This window comes from Strongylocentrotus purpuratus, unplaced genomic scaffold (genome assembly GCF_000002235.5).
Source record: "Strongylocentrotus purpuratus isolate Spur 01 unplaced genomic scaffold, Spur_5.0 spur5_scaffold_6, whole genome shotgun sequence".
NCBI classification, from domain to species: domain Eukaryota; kingdom Metazoa; phylum Echinodermata; class Echinoidea; order Camarodonta; family Strongylocentrotidae; genus Strongylocentrotus; species Strongylocentrotus purpuratus.
Window position 1 is genome coordinate 30,455,695 of NW_022145612.1, and position 15,799 is coordinate 30,471,493.

The window sequence follows — 15,799 nt, forward strand, 5'->3', positions numbered from 1 at the left end:
AGACAAGCTAGACAGATGGCCTAAGATTTCTTCGAAAGATGCACTTGGTCTAAGAAAGCTAGCTGATTTTCTTCACCAATGTGTCACTGCAATAGATAGGATTGGAAATCTACACCACCTAAACGATGAGAGGGAGAATCAGAAGCTCTTAGCCAAATTGCCAGACTGGCTTGTGGTGAGATGGTCACGTAATTCTAACATATATAATTTCCTGATTTGTTTTCTTTTTTTCGGGAGAAGAAGAGGGAAGAGAGAGACAGAGCATGGACATGGACAGAGAGAGAGAGAGTTGACAAGTCACGCTCACACAGCGGTGTTGACATTCACACTCTCACCAGTTTTCTACGATAAACCCCTATTTCATAAAAATCGACGAGTCCGGCACCTTGGTGTTACGCTCTAGTGCACTCGATTGTTCGTCGTCTGTGTGGGAGGTACACAAAATGCCTCATTGATATTTTGGCCGAATGTGGGTCAAATTTGTTCATATGGCTTCTTTCCTCTGAATGCAGAAACAGTGTCACACCCGGTGAACATATATGAAAGAATGAGAGAGTCATACACTGTGTCCGACTCATGGTGGCAACCATTTTGTGAAAAGCTATGTACCGAAAGCTTGATCTGACACCAAAAGCGATCCACGGCTCATCGGGAGCTGTCTTGCTGAAAGAAGCCACGGTCAGTACAACCGCATCATGCAGTACGTATGGATACCCTTTTCACCCTTTTTGCACAGCATCTGTCACATGCAGAAGTAGACGAGTGTCAGCCTCCTCGTGCGAGCATTTGACAAGGCCTGCCAAGTGTGACTCAGCAGGAGAGCAGAGTACTCCACGTCTGTTGCATACAGTTCCTTGCTCTGTGGTAGAGGAAGATGAACGGTTTAACGTGACAGGAAAGCAAACAATTCGGTTTTGTTCTCATTGACTCGAAGGAAGTCCTTCCAGTTTTTTGGCAGCATAGTAGAAGGAGCCACCCTTTTTCTAGTGCCCTTTCCCTTTTCCTGTCTTGTTGAGGCATGCAGGCAAGCAGGTAAGTATTCACCATAGCCAAGGTCGATGCGGATGCTTTTCTCGAGTAAAGCAAAGATGTATGACACGAGATGTACATCCTCGAAAAGAGCTGTGCCTTCTGTTTTGACATAAACTTGGCCGGCTGCCGACTGAAAAGTGGCAACTTGTTTGTATGAAGTGTTTGTGTGACAGGTGTCGTACACTGCCTTTCTGTCACAAACTTTGTGTACTGCACCTCACCTAGGGTCTTAATCCTTCTCCCCGTTTCAGCCACTTGGGTGTCCATGATCTGTCTCTTGTGCCAATGACTAGTAGGTCTTGACTTTGTTCTAGAAATGGTTTCCCATCTCTTTCAGTACTGTCACAAGTGCCTTAACATCCCTCAGGAATACTACCTGCACTCCAGGTTTCTGGTCATGGTGATGTTGTTTAGTGTTAGCAGAACCGTTATTTTGCTTTATTGCCTGTTCCTCAAACTTTGTAGTGATCCTTTAAATTACTTAGAACCAAATAATACACAAATTTAAAGAACAACTTACCAGTATTATTGAGCAGAAATGGAAAGGAGCAGTTTTCCTGACTTGGATTAAGGTGTTTGCCGTATACGGCCTAGCTGCCCACTGACCACGCTATGCATAGGGTAAGTTACAAGACAAATAATGGTTTGAAGCTATAATTAGTGAAAAAAACTAACTGAAAGGGATTAAGGTGGGGGACTATGCAGGGGCACCATTCCGAAAGAAATTAAAGAACATAGGGGTGAACAAATAGCAAATAAATGGGAAAACTTTTTGTAAATATTAAAAACTTGCTTCTTTTTTTTGTCAATTTTGACATTGACCTTGACCTACATGCAAAACCCTGAGTTCTGGCGATTTCAAAAGTGTTACCAAATGAATTGGCATCCTCAAGTTGGAAATGACACTAAACGTTTTTCTGGACTTTTTGGTTCAAAAGTTAAGCGTCTTTGTACAATAAGACCATCCGGACTGGCGTCCATTTTGGATTTGACCTCTTAGGGTCATCAGAGGTCAAATCAAACTGTGAAATGAACTAACTGAAAGGGAAACAGGTGGGGACTATGCAAGGGAACCATTTCTAAAGAAATTTGAGAACATAGGGGAGAACGAATGACAAATAAATGGGAAACTTTGTGTAACCATTCAAAACTTGCTATTTGTTAGTCAATTTTGACGTTGACCTTGACCTACATGCAAAACCCTGAGTTCTGGTGATCTCAAAAGTGTTACCAAATGAATTGGCATTCCCAAGTTACTTGGAAATGACACCTTAAATGTTTTCTGGACTATTTGGTTCAAAAGTTAAGCGTATTAGAATAGGCGGGACTGGCAGCCATTTTGGATTTGACCTCTCAGGGTCATCAGAGGTCAAATCTGTCTTCCCTCCACATCTGAAAATGAATCTCATGGTCTGCAGGGGAACCACTCTTAAAGGAAACCAAAACCTTCATACTAAATTACTTTTATTGTAAAGTTTAAAAGATTTGAATAAAATCAGTGAAAATTTGAACAAAATCGGGCAAGGAATAAGGAAGTAAGAGCTTTTTGAAATGACTAGTCACTAGAGGGCGGTATTCAATTTGATGACATCATCTGTGAACAACTCTCCATGCCTTTTGTACATAAAATTTTACAATTTTTTTGTTTTGTTCATATTTATTTGTGTTCTTGATCCGACTTCATAACAGGTGAAGTAGAATATCATTTTGCATTCTATATCTTTCTTTCGGGGAGTACATTATCTCAAGCACAAGAAAGAAGGAAAAACATGAAATTTGATGTACAAAAGGCATGGAGAGTTGTTCACAGATGATGTCATCAAATTGAATACCGCCCTCTAGTGACTAGTCATTTTAAAAAGCTCTTACTTCCTTATTCCTTGCCCGATTTTGTTCAAATTTTCACTGATATTTTTCAAATATCTTAAACTTTACAATAAAAGTAACTTAGTATGAAGGTTTTGGTTTCCTTTAAAGAAATTTGAGAACATAGAGGCGAACAAATGACAAATAAATGGGATTTGTTTTGTTGTAAACATTGAAAACTTCCTTTTTTTAGTCAATTTTGATCTTGACCTTGACCTTGACCTAAATGCAAAACCCTGAAATCTGGCGATCTCAAAAGTATTACCAAATAAATTGGCATCCCCAATTTAGTTGGAAACGACACTTAAAATGTTTTTCTGGACTATTTGGTTCAAAAGTTAAGCGTGTTTGTACATTAGACCATGCGGACTGGCGGCCATTTTGAATGTGACCTCTCAGGGTCATCAGAGGTCAAATCTGACTTCCCTCCACATCTGAAAATGAATCTTATGGTCTAAACTAACTATGCTAGAAGTGTCATGCTTTTCTCAACAAGTGCACAATTCTCGTTATATTGTACTAAAATAAAGAACCAGAAATTTTCCCTCAGTCCTAAACGACAATTTCACACTATCAGAATTAGAAGCAGCAATCGAACGTCAAATTTCCTCCTTTACCCCTGGACACGATAAGATTAAATATGTGGTATACCAAAAACTCACGAAATCATCAAAACAGACCATGTTAAATTTGATGAATCAAATGTGAAGCTCAGGGCAAATACCACCGCAATGTAAGCACTCAATTCTTATCCCAATCAAAAAAACAAACAAGCGAGACGATTTTTTTGTTTTGTTGCTATTTTGAACCCCCCATAAGTGATGTTTCCTGGCATCTACTAACATCTACTAAATGTACTGTGTTGGTCTGGACGCATGATGACGTTTGTCTATGCATGTCACATTTTCACTTGGCATCCCAAGGGGGGGGGGGGTAAATCCCCTATTCTCCCCCCCCCCCCCCCCCCGAAGATCCGCCCCTGACAACAATAACAAGGTAACAATCATGACTATGTGAATGACCCCAAAGTTCCATCAGGATCAGGCACAGGAATGCGTCCAAATCCACAACAATGAGTACATTGTGTCCCTCCAAAGCCTTTAAGCGTTTCGTCGAGTTTTTTAAGCCTACATCACTAAAGTAATATATCTGACAACAGCAGAAAACGATTTGGAACACATAGTGCAAATAGTAACTGAACAGAGTAAAGGCATTTTAAGCATCATAATAGAACCTACTCTTTGGATGGCTCTCTCGGAAAATGAGAAACATGATTGGTGACGCGATCCAAGGATTGTACATAGCGCAATAGAATGACAAGGCTTAATCCATCACATGCGTGAGTTCTAAAGGTACATTTTTAATCTAAATAAAAACCACGTGTTATATTATTCAGGAAGCGAGGTTTAAAAAAGAAGACTGTATTTCATTTCAGGATTATAATGGATTCTTATTTAGAAGAAACACTGGTCCCAGAGGTGGGTGTGCTATATTCACTGTCGCTCATATAGTTGGAATATTTTTGTTTTACCCCAATTTATGGAATTATTTTAAAAATAATTTAAAAATAATAGATTTAGATAATAGTATACATTCTCAGAATGTATTGAATAATAATTGGACAATGTGTGTTTTGCGTGACTGCTAAAGCATGTGTATGCTAATATGCTTATCAACTAGGGGACCTACGCCCTTAAGTCATAAATGACAGTAATGACGATTAATGCCCCACAATAGGGCACTAATATAGCACATCGACACGGTTTCCTGGGGCCTCACAGTTACGAGGCCATTGCTTTGTCACTGAACCATGACTGTACGCAGCGGGGGCTAGGGTAGGGGGCAGTTTTCATAAATATAAGAAACAAAAGAAATACAATAAATTTTCAAAAAATTATTGCATTTTACCCCGGTCCCCAACATAAAAAAATCCTCTGGACGGCCATGCATTATGGCTCAAGGCCTGGGCACACAGAGGATTTTCCAAACACATGGTGGAATGGATAAATCTTTTCTTTCAAATAACATTTCAGGTGCGAATAACCAAATGGAACTCCACAGGGTGGTGTCCTCAGTCCTTCCATATATAACGTTTTCGTTCACGATCTCCCTCGCTCAATTTTTCACTCTTGTCACAATTTGCAGATGATGTTGCTTTATGGAAACAGGGAAGGAATTAAAATTTCCTAACTAAGCAACTACAAGAGTATATTTATTAACTTGACTGATTGGTGAAATAAATGGGGAGCTAATATGTCGTCTAAAAAGACGAAAGTTATAGTTATCACAAAGCGCCGTATTTATACCAAGCCTAACCTTCTTATCCAAGGCAAGGAAATAGAAGTGGTAAATGAATTCAAGTTCCTAGGTTCTAATTTTCACTCCCATCATGCCTGAGGAAATCACAAAGACAGTGTATTCAGGCACGGATCCACGGGCCGATTCTACCGGCCCGCCCCCCCCCCCCCCTCCCCCCTTGCCCCCGTAAACCGGTTTAAAAAAAAATCCACCGGTCGTTTGCCGTTCGCCGGTGTGACCGCGCCGTTTGTCCTACCAGTTTCGTTTGTCCGTCGGACATAATACGCGGGTTTTCTGCTCGCACGGATCGTCCGAGGGACGATCCGTGCGGTTTGCTATCCGCACATTCTGTCCCCCCATTGTTTTACGAGTATATTTGATAAAATGAAGCAACTCGGCAAATCAATGTATTTACACTCATTGTAAATCATGTGGTTGACATTTTTTCTAGAAATTACATAATAATAAATCTACAATTTTTTTAAAGCAAATGGGCCAGTCCTTTTGAAAGTAGAAGTGAATATTTTCTTTAAAGCCTTTATTCTATGAAGGCATACTCGTGATATCAGCCCCACAACTGTTGTAATCGATTATACTTTTAAACGTGGCTTCGTACTTCAACCAACTCACTACTAGTATATACTCGTGATACAGGCCCCGCTCCAAGTATTTGGGGGCGTTTCGAGGTTTAATGAAGGAGTTAAATGGGAAATAAAAGTGATTAAAAATAGGGTTGAAAGTGAGTGGGGGAGGCTAGAGTATTTAAGATAAGGTAGAGCGTAGCACAAATTGGCAAATGCTCAGGGGGTAGGGGCATTTAATTACGGTCAAATGAGCATATTTCAATACCTTATTCATGACACTGGCAAGTCACTAATTTGGCGTATGGGCCAAGGGGCGGAGCTCCCGGAAGCGCAGGGGTTTTAGGCATTAAAATTAGGGTCAGATTAGCATCCAGGGGCCAGCCTTAGGTCCCAAGGTGGGGTCCAGGGGCAGAGCCCCCGGAAGCTCAGGGTATGGGCATTTAATAACGGTCACATGAGCATACTTTCTTTTCTATTTCTTTCTATTTAATTCTCTTTAATCTACTTTTTCAAATGTGTGTGGGGGGGTGCTTGAGCCCTCAAGCCCGCCGTTCCGCGGGACCTGACATGTAGGCCTCTAAATAGTAAATAAGCACATTTCTTGCCTGACTGTAAATTTTGATATTTGTCATTCTCCAACAAACGCATAAAAAGTGTAATTTACTAAAGAGTGAGGAAAATACCGGAAAATTAGGCCATTTCAGCAACATCTGTAAATCACTGGTATCAAATTAGAACCAAAAAAAAAAAATCGTTTTTAAAGTTTATTTTGGTGGGGGTGGGGGGTAGCAACTGGCTGAATAATTACACCTATGGTGTCGAGGGGCTCTTTCTTTATTTTTTTGTTCGGTAATAATAAGGTTAGTTTATGTTGGTGTCACTCAGGCGCGGATATACGTGGGGGCGACGGACCCGCCCCCCCCCCCTCTTGAAAAAAAAGAAAGGAAAGGAAAGAAAAAGAAAGGAAAGGAAAAAGTAAAGAAAGAAGGGCTAAAAACACGAGTTAGAAGTGGATCCATCAGGGCGCTCACTTATCCGTATCAGGGGAAAATTTACACGGGGGCTCGGGGTGAATTAGCCCCGAAATGCCAAAAAGAGCCCCCGAAAGTCATAAAAGTAGCCCCCGCAATGTTGTAAGTATATTTTTTCCCTGGTCCGTATGTAGGACAAGGCCCTGCGGCAGCTAGTCATACTCCGATATTTGGGTCATTTTCCGATCAGAACTAGCCCTAACTATCATTCCAGGATTTTGTTTCAGAACCTGAGACAAAGTTACCCAATCCCTTTAAGTTTCAAAAAGTATAGACTTCTTCGACCTGTACATAAGCTTAGGAACCGGCGGGGGGGGGCTCAAATATCATTGAGCCCCCCCCCCCCCCCCTCCCCAATTTTTTTGGTAGGGCTTAGATGTTATTGAGTTCTCAGGGGGCTAAGATACCATTGAGCCCCCAATATTTTAAGTGGGGCTCGGATATCATTGAGGCCCCCCCCCCCCCAATATTTCGGCCGGGCTCGGTTATCATGAGCCCAATCATATCACGAGGCCAAGATTACATCTGGAGTGCCCCAAGGTAGTGCTCTCGGCCCGCTGCTTTTCCTCATATACATCAATGACCTACCAGACAGTGTCAAGCACTCAACCATACGCCTCTTCGCTGATGACTGCATGCTATATAGACGCATCAGATCAGTCCAAGATTGTACAAATCTTCAGGAAGATCTTGACAGGCTGCAGGAATGGGAGAGAAAGTGGCGGATGGAATTCAACCCGTCCAAATGCCAGACTCTGAGAGTCACCAACAAGAGGAAACAAATCCTAGGCCTGTATAACATCCACGGATACGAGCTGGAATTAGTGAGTTCCGCCAAGTATCTTGGAATCAACATCGATCAGAAGCTCAACTTCAATAGTCATGTTGATACTACAGTCAAGAAGGCTAATTCTGTGACAGGCTTCTTGCGACGGAACTTCAAACACTGTAGACGGCGGATCAAGCAGGCCACATACTTTACATACGTCCGACCAGTGGTGGAATATGCTGCAACAGCATGGGAACCACACACACAGCGGAATGTCAACAAGATTGAAATGGTCCAACGAAGGTGTGCTCGCTACGTCACCGGTGACTTTAATCAAACCTCCAGTGTAACGGCTATGCTTGAAAACCTGAATTGGCCATTGCTACTCACCAGACGCCTTCACAGCCGCCTTGCCATGCTGTATCGCATCCGTTTCAACCTTGTCGACGTTCCCTGGCAGTCCTTTCTCACTGAACTGACATCAATAACAAGAGGACATGGATCTCGTTTTAGGACATTCAACTGCAGTAGTCAGACCTATGCTTCTTCCTTCTTCCCAAGAACCTGAAGGACTGTAACAACCTTCCACAGGACCCAGCCCAATACCACTCTCTTGACGCCTTCAAGGTCTTCTTGAGTGGGATGCAGATGTAATGTCTACAAGACCGGGAATGTTTTTTTTACTTACACATGTATATATGCACCTGCACAACAAGAACAACAAGTTAAAATGTGGAATAACAGGACATGTGAAAGTCTCCACATATACACACAAAACCAGTGCCATTATCTTCATCACCATAAAGCGGCACTTAACTGGAAGAAGAAGACGTGTGTGACGATGAGAGGAAACCTATCAAATACATTAAAACAATCTGTGAGATTTTCAACAACAGTCCAATATATAAGAGATCATTCTCAGAGGTGCACATCCTTCTTCTCATTTACCTTACCATCTCGGTTACAACGTCAATTTGCGAGAGAACATTCTCTGAAAGGGATCAAAACTTATCTGATAAGTACAATGACCCAAAGAAAGCTCAACCAAAGCTTAATATTACTCATATATAAATCTCGTACAGATAAACTGGACTTGAAAAATATTGCCCAAATTTTTATTAATTTCTTCAACTGCTTAAAATTAGGGCTACAAATGCTTTGTTACTGTAGAGCTGTAGGGTGAACAGGCTACTTAGTAATTCACATTCATAGATTGGTGCACATCATTATGCTTGATCATCCTCTCCTATCTGTTTGTTTTCATTCCTCTGTTAGTCATCCTTTATTTGCTACCTATGATATTTGAATATTCATTATTTCCTTTTATTATATAAATGAACATGTAAATACCTATATATGCAAAATAAACCCTGGAGATTTAAAGTTGTAAAGCCCAGGGCAGTTCAACACACGCAATCATGAAATAAGGGTGTCTTCGTAGAAGTGTCTCTGTAAGTTTAGAACCACGCCCTGTGCCTACCCGCTCAGGCCACTCTAAATTCAAGGGCGTCGCTAAAGGGGGGGGTGGGGTTAAAGTCGGTGGGATTTTTTATGTCGGTCGGCCAGCAATTTTTTTGCCCTTTGAACTGTGACTTTTTATCGGACAAAGAAACATTTTTGGAAATTCAGACAATGATTTAGAGTCGGTACAACAAATCGTCTTCTTTTCATAATAATTTAATGAAACGTCTAAGCTACCGCGCTTCGCGCGGGAAGCCTTTCACCCATCCCCTCCCCCACCTAGAGAGCGCTTTGCGCGCTCTTTAAATGATTCCCTTGCTCAATACCGCACCTCCCTAAAATAAGATCTTAGCTACGCGCCTGCATTAAAATAATAGCTATGATGCTTACTAAGTTGACGAAATAATTTGTATATTTATGGTCGTCGACGAAAATGACCATTTGTGCATAACAATTTAGCCGTCGGCCCCGGGTTTATAGGGTTAAATTTGTAGATATTTGGACTTTATTTTGTCGATAATTGGTGGGTTGTTTTGTCGGTAATCGTTGGCCTCTATAACCCCCCCCCCCCCCCCCCCACTGAAAAAGGTCTAGCGACGCCCCTGACGACACATCAGTATATACTTGCGTTTTGTGAGAGGCTCAAGTATCCGGGCCAGCTATTTATAGTTGAGTAAGTTTTGAAGAAGAAAAAAAACGAGTACACGCCCTCCAATCGTATTGGTTATTTAGAATGACTAAATATAATTTTTTTTTCGTAAGGCAACAGACAAGTAATTTAGTCATATACCTGATTAACATTTGAAGATTTCCTACACTAATGCCTGGCCGTGCGTACCCCGTATTTTAACACTAAGTTGCACCTGAAATTCTCGCTACCCTAAATAGGTACGAAAATCTCGAAATTCGCGAGACGAGGTAATTTTCACTCTCTCGGGTCGTCACTACAACTTCCGGTATAGAGTCCCATCCCACTGGCGCTAGCGCCTGTGTTCGCTATGCAGAGTTTTCACGCACGCTAAAATCGATGCCAATCAGTGTAATTTGTACAAATTATAATATGCAATGGAAAGCTTCGGGCAGAATTAGTGACTTTAGCACAAAAGGCCGTTAAACTCTACCGTGAAAGAGAGGGTTGTGATCACGAACGCCTGCACAGGAAGCTGTAATGTCGAAAAGCTATCCCATAATGCAATGCGCGTTTTCAGGATTTTCCCCGGATCTCGGCAGAATCGCTATTTGGGGTAGCGAGAATTGCAACATGTGCATTATAAGTTCCAAACGCTTTCTTTCATACAAATACACACAAAAAAAATCCCAAAAGCTTGAATGCATACTATTTCACAAAATGTAATTAAACAATATGAATGATGTTAATGATACACTTACATATACATGCAAATGCTTGCTCCCAACAAGATAGTTTCCTTCTACATTTAATTTTGTTGCTGTTATGAGTTTATATTCATATTCTTGTTATCAAACAGGATTAAATAAATGAATATATAAATACATTTGTACGATGATAGTTGAACAATGATGATAGAAGAACCAATGAAAGTCGCTACTGATCTTCCCTAATTCCTTTTCTTTTCTTTCTCTTTGCTTTCTGTCCCTTTCTCTTCTCTTTCTCTTTCCCTTTCACTTCCCTTCCTCCTCTCTCTCTCTCTCTCTCTCTCTCTCTTTGCTGAGGGGGGGGGGGAGGGGTACAAATCGGGACAAATTGCAACTGATCTCCCCTACCTTTCTTCTTCCTCTTTTTCCCCCTTTCCCTTCCCTTACTTCTCTCTCTCTCTCTCTCATTTTAGTTTGCTGAGGGAGGCAGGGGCCTTTCGTCCCCTTCCCTCCGATCCACACGATGTTGGTGGGATTAATCGCAACTGATCTCTGCTTCTTTTCACCCTTTTCTTTTCTTCTTCCTCTTTTGTGTTCCATTTTAGCTCTCCTCTTTCCCTTTCCCTTCTTTCTCTCTTTGTTTTGGTGGGGAGGGGGTGGGGTGGTAGGGGGGCAGAGGCAAAGCCCTTTCTCTCTTTTTTTTTGCTGTGGGGGGGGGGCAACAGCCAGGGAGGCAAAGCCCTTTCGGCCCCCCCCCCCCCCGATCTCATTCTCTCCCCCTTTTTTTTCTTCTTCCTTTCCATTTGTCTCTTCTTTCTCTTTCCCTTATTTTTCCTTCCTTTTTTCTCTCTCTCTCTCTCTCTCTTTTGCTGAGGGGGGGGGAGTGGCGAAGGCTTTTCGCCCCCGATCTCCTTCTTTTCCCCCCTTTCTTTTCTTCTTCCTCTTCTTCCTTTCCCTCACTCTTCGCTTTACCTTCTCTCTCTCTATCTCTCTCTCTTCATTTTTTGTTGGCGTTTAGGGGGTCAAGGCCCTCCCCCCCCCCCCGCCCCCCTGGATCCTCGCCTGGAAGACCTGTAGTGTCATCTCTAGCTATAGCTGGCAAAGCTGAATATGGGTTATCCAGTCGTTTCATTCATTAAGTATAATTATACTTGTATTTAATATGTATACGTATGGACTAGAGTACGGACATTCGGTGCGGCAGGCGGACTTTTGGTGCGAGACCTCTTCCGCACAGATTGTCCGTCGGACATTTGAGGCGCGCACAGAATGTCCGACACGGACATTCTGCGCGGATAAAATCCGCACCGATCGTCCGCTCTCGATCGATCTCTAATAGGGGGACGATCGGTGCGGGTAACATTCTACGCGGTCACACCGGCTGGCTGATTCGCCGCTAAACATTTTCTCAAGATATCAGCCCCCCCCCCCCCCCCCCTTGCCGCCGGCTGAATCCGCCCCTGGTCACAGATTGGTCGTTATAGGAACTTTTAGATTGAGTGGACGAGAACAAGACGAACGCCGACTGATCATGCGTGTCAACGTACTTAAATGCCCATGTTGACTACAATTAGAAATCTTTTAGATTGCACTCGACGATATACATGCATGCAGGAAGTAACACTATGAACATCACGGACAAAGAAAGGGGACAAAATATACAGTTCCTCATTCTACCCTCAACAAAAGAACATCCCTTCACTGCTATTATGTAAAAATGTGTAGAACAGGTGAATATGCATGTGACACCTGTTCTACACATTTTTACATAACAGCAGGGAAGGAATGTTCCTTTGTCTACCTGAGGAACTGTATATTTTATGCGCACGCGGCAAATACTAGTACCGTACTAGATTTAGGAAAATCAAGGTTGACTCATTCTCGATCGCCGACTGAGACGACGTAACGCATGCGCAGTACCTTAAAATGACGTCACACGTTGCAGTCAAAGCTGTCGACGTACAAATCTAAAAGTCCCTACTGTTACACTATATGACAGATTGGAAAGATGTGTAAATCATTGAAATTATAACCAGTATACGATGCGAAAATGATTCTTTTCCAACTTCCGGATACCAACCTGGAAATTTTTGTTGCGTCCTATGGGACTCAATTACTCACACTGCTTTTGCAAAATTCGTGCGTGAGATTTGGTTATTTGGTGAGTCCAGGACGCAATAAACCAACTTTCAGCGACACTTGCTTATACATGTATATATTGCTCTACAAAACAAATGAGCGTTGAGCATGTGAGTAGCCTCTTGTCGATGGCCCTAGCTTTGTTGGAGTCCGTAAATTCTGAAGAGCGAAGCGAGTCAGAGAAACCGAGCGCTCGGTTTCTTTGACTCGCTTCGCTCGTCAGAATTTACGGACTCCAACAAAGCGAGGGCCGTCGACAAGAGGCTAGCATATGTGAGCAGCTCCTCTCCTCTCCACTTTTTATGCTTAATTTGTGAGGTTAGAGTGGATATTGGTGTGTCTATAAACATACACATCTACCAAGTATACCCTCTGGATCAATTTGGACAATTTTTGAAGGACTCAGTGCAACTTGAATTGTTGAGAGGTTCTAGACTTTCAAGTTTTTGCTTTGCTATCTGCAGCCATATTGAAACTGCTTCATGCACACATCCTATTGATGATCACCCAAGCCTGAATACCATTCTTGCTGTCCCTATTGTTATGAACAATACCAGCCTCCTGGGACAATGGCATTAGTCAAGCGTCCTACCTTTGTGTTTCTTCTTGGACTTTACTTGCTGAATAGTACATTGTATCTCAACATTCTACTTTGCCTTATCACACTATAACCGGCAACTTATACCCACATAAAGGTAGGCTGAATTCTTTATCATCAAAACCTGCCTGAAAATTGTTGGGGGGTCCCATCAGTTACTACCCGAATTCGGAGGCTTCCTTCCAAATCTCCATTTTACTGGATGGTGACATTAATCCTAATCCTGGGCCTGCCGATGATATATGCAGAGATAGTTATGGGTCACCGTCAAGACAACGTGACACTTACACCAGAGAACAGTTGTACAACAGTAATCGTACTAAAACATGCCCTCATTGGCTGCCCCCTACCCAGTGGAGAAATCTTACTTCCCTTGGTATTTCGTATAGAAAGCGGACGCGTCGAGGAGGAAAAAAGGCCAGAGGGTCCAAGCGTCAACAGATTCATCCTCCAGTTTTCCCCCACTTTGATAAACGTTCCGCGGGGCCTGTGTATATAATATATACGCATACAACACTGATCTTTATGATGTCGATCTTTAACGTGAAATATCTTCTTCTCCCCTTGCAAACGAGAAAGAAAACAAGGTCAGTAAAAGGGATTAAGCGACAAATAATGATTGTGATTCAAATTGATGCAAGGATTTTTTTTTTTTTAATAAGCACTGCTATTCACCCGAATCTTCTTTGTAAAAACAACTTTTACAAATCTCAGCCATGCTTACTGAGTTCAATTCAATGTAAAATACTCATTAAAGAATACACTTCTCCTAATCTGAAAGTGATCTTACAGCACAGTGGCATAATTGCATGGCTGAGATTTGTAAAAGTCGTTTTTACAAAGAAGATTCTGGTGAAAAGCATTGCTAATTCAAAAAAAATCCTTGCATCAATATGAATCACAATAATTATTTGTCGCATGATCCTTTTATTAAATAACCTTGTTTTCTTTTTTGTTTGCAGGGGGAGAAGAAGCTATGTCACGTTAAGAAATCATAAAGATCGGTTGTATGCGTATATACATATGATACCAGAACAAAATGTTGATTATCAGAATGTCATTTTGGATTACCTCTATACAAATACCACATTGTCTTTAGCCCGTATCAGTATTACTATGAGCCAATATAAAGTTATTATTCTTTATTCAGTTCAGTATAATGCTTTTCCTCAAAAATAGTTTCGCTATCTTTTTTTAGGGTTGAGACGCTAAGAAATGGTTTCAAATGTACATTACACAAACCCTGAACCATTGCAAAATGATGGTGGTTCTCTCTCTCTCTATCTCTCTTTATTTTAATCATGCATCATCAACTACATATAAAGCAGCAACCAAAAACTTAGGGTTATCTGAGATAGGTGAAAGTAAGAGTTAAAAAGAAATTCATGCTAAAACGGCGCTTCACCTCCCCCCCCCCCCCCCCCCCAGAAAAAAATAAAATAAATTAGTGGTCCTCCTCTCCAGCATCCCCCTCCCCCGCTTTAATATTCACCGGCCGGCTGAGTCGGCGTAAAAATGTTCCCCAAAAACTGGACCCCCCCCAAAAAAAAAAATATATATATATATATGTGCATTTATCCAGCCCCCCCCCCCCCCGCTCATTCGCCGATTCGCCGCTAAATATTTTCTCAAGATTTGGGCCCCCCCCTCCCCCCCCCCCCCCATCTTGTCGCCGGCTGGATCCGCCCCTGATTTATGACCCCCGTAAGTGAGGTTTTCCTGGCATCTACTTACATGCGAAGCATCGTCCACGAGCTTTTTTTTTTGTTGCTATTTTGAATACTAACATCTTACTGTGTGGGTCGATCTGGACACATTTATGGCGTTTTTCTATGCACATCACATTTTCACTTGGCAGCCCAAGGAGGCCGGGGGAGGAGGGGGTTAAACCCCCTACCCCCCCCCCCCTGTAGATCTGCCCGGGTTACCATATCATTCCACGACATCTTGGTCTTCCTCTTCTTCTCAATAGGGACTTTTAGATTTGCGTGGACGTGGACGTGTTACGTCCTTTTAAAGGTACTATGTCCCTTTTGCAGCCAAACTCAAATTCTGTAGAACTTTGCAGGAATTATGAATATGTCATGTATGTCCTATCTGTGAAATGTAAACGTTATCAGTGTCCTCATATTCAAATTATGCAAGGAAACCCTTTAAATTGCTAGACTTCACTGTCAGACACTATTGAGTGACTGACTGGCTTTTTTTCTTCTTTGGTAATAACATACATGAAAAGAGTTGTAAAGGGTACATGAGCATTTGTCTACATCAATAACCCACTTCTTGTGATGGCCAAGATTAAACTGATTGAATCTTTGCGCAGCATAAAACGTATGACCATTCAGTACCATTGTCTGAAAATCAAGAATATTACTTTTGGGCTCCATAGCCCTAAAGTCGATTTGACAACTAATAGTCGTTATTTTCCCACTTGAAGACATTTTCAAGCCCCACCTTTTTTTAGGGAAGTTCTAAATTAGTATTATCTTTCAAATGCAGTTGGAATTTAAATTTTTCATTTTTTGGGGCCTGCAAATGGGACATAGTACGTTTAAGGCACTGGCAGTCACATGTGACGTCCTTTTAAGCACTGGCAATGCCTTAAAATGAGGTCACACGTTGCAGTCCACGTTCTCATCGTGCAAATCTAAAAGTCCCTAATATTGATTTACTGGTCGAGGTTCAT

General features: G+C 41.9%; 1 protein-coding gene across 4 annotated transcripts in view; it reads left to right on the forward strand.

Annotated features, from left to right (window-relative positions):
* Positions 1–543: 543 nt before the first annotated feature.
* LOC100889760 (ATP-binding cassette sub-family C member 9) overlaps positions 544–15,799 on the forward strand; it is a 64,946-nt gene continuing 49,690 nt past the window's right edge. For 2 of the 4 annotated variants that reach the window (XM_031000310.1, XM_031000313.1), the window contains exon 1: positions 12,739–13,210. The gene's annotated coding sequence lies outside the window, so the exon portion shown is untranslated. Of the gene's footprint in view, positions 1,033–12,738; positions 13,413–15,799 lie in introns of those variants that run through there. The other 2 variants (XM_031000312.1, XM_031000311.1) reach the window with 2 other exon arrangements.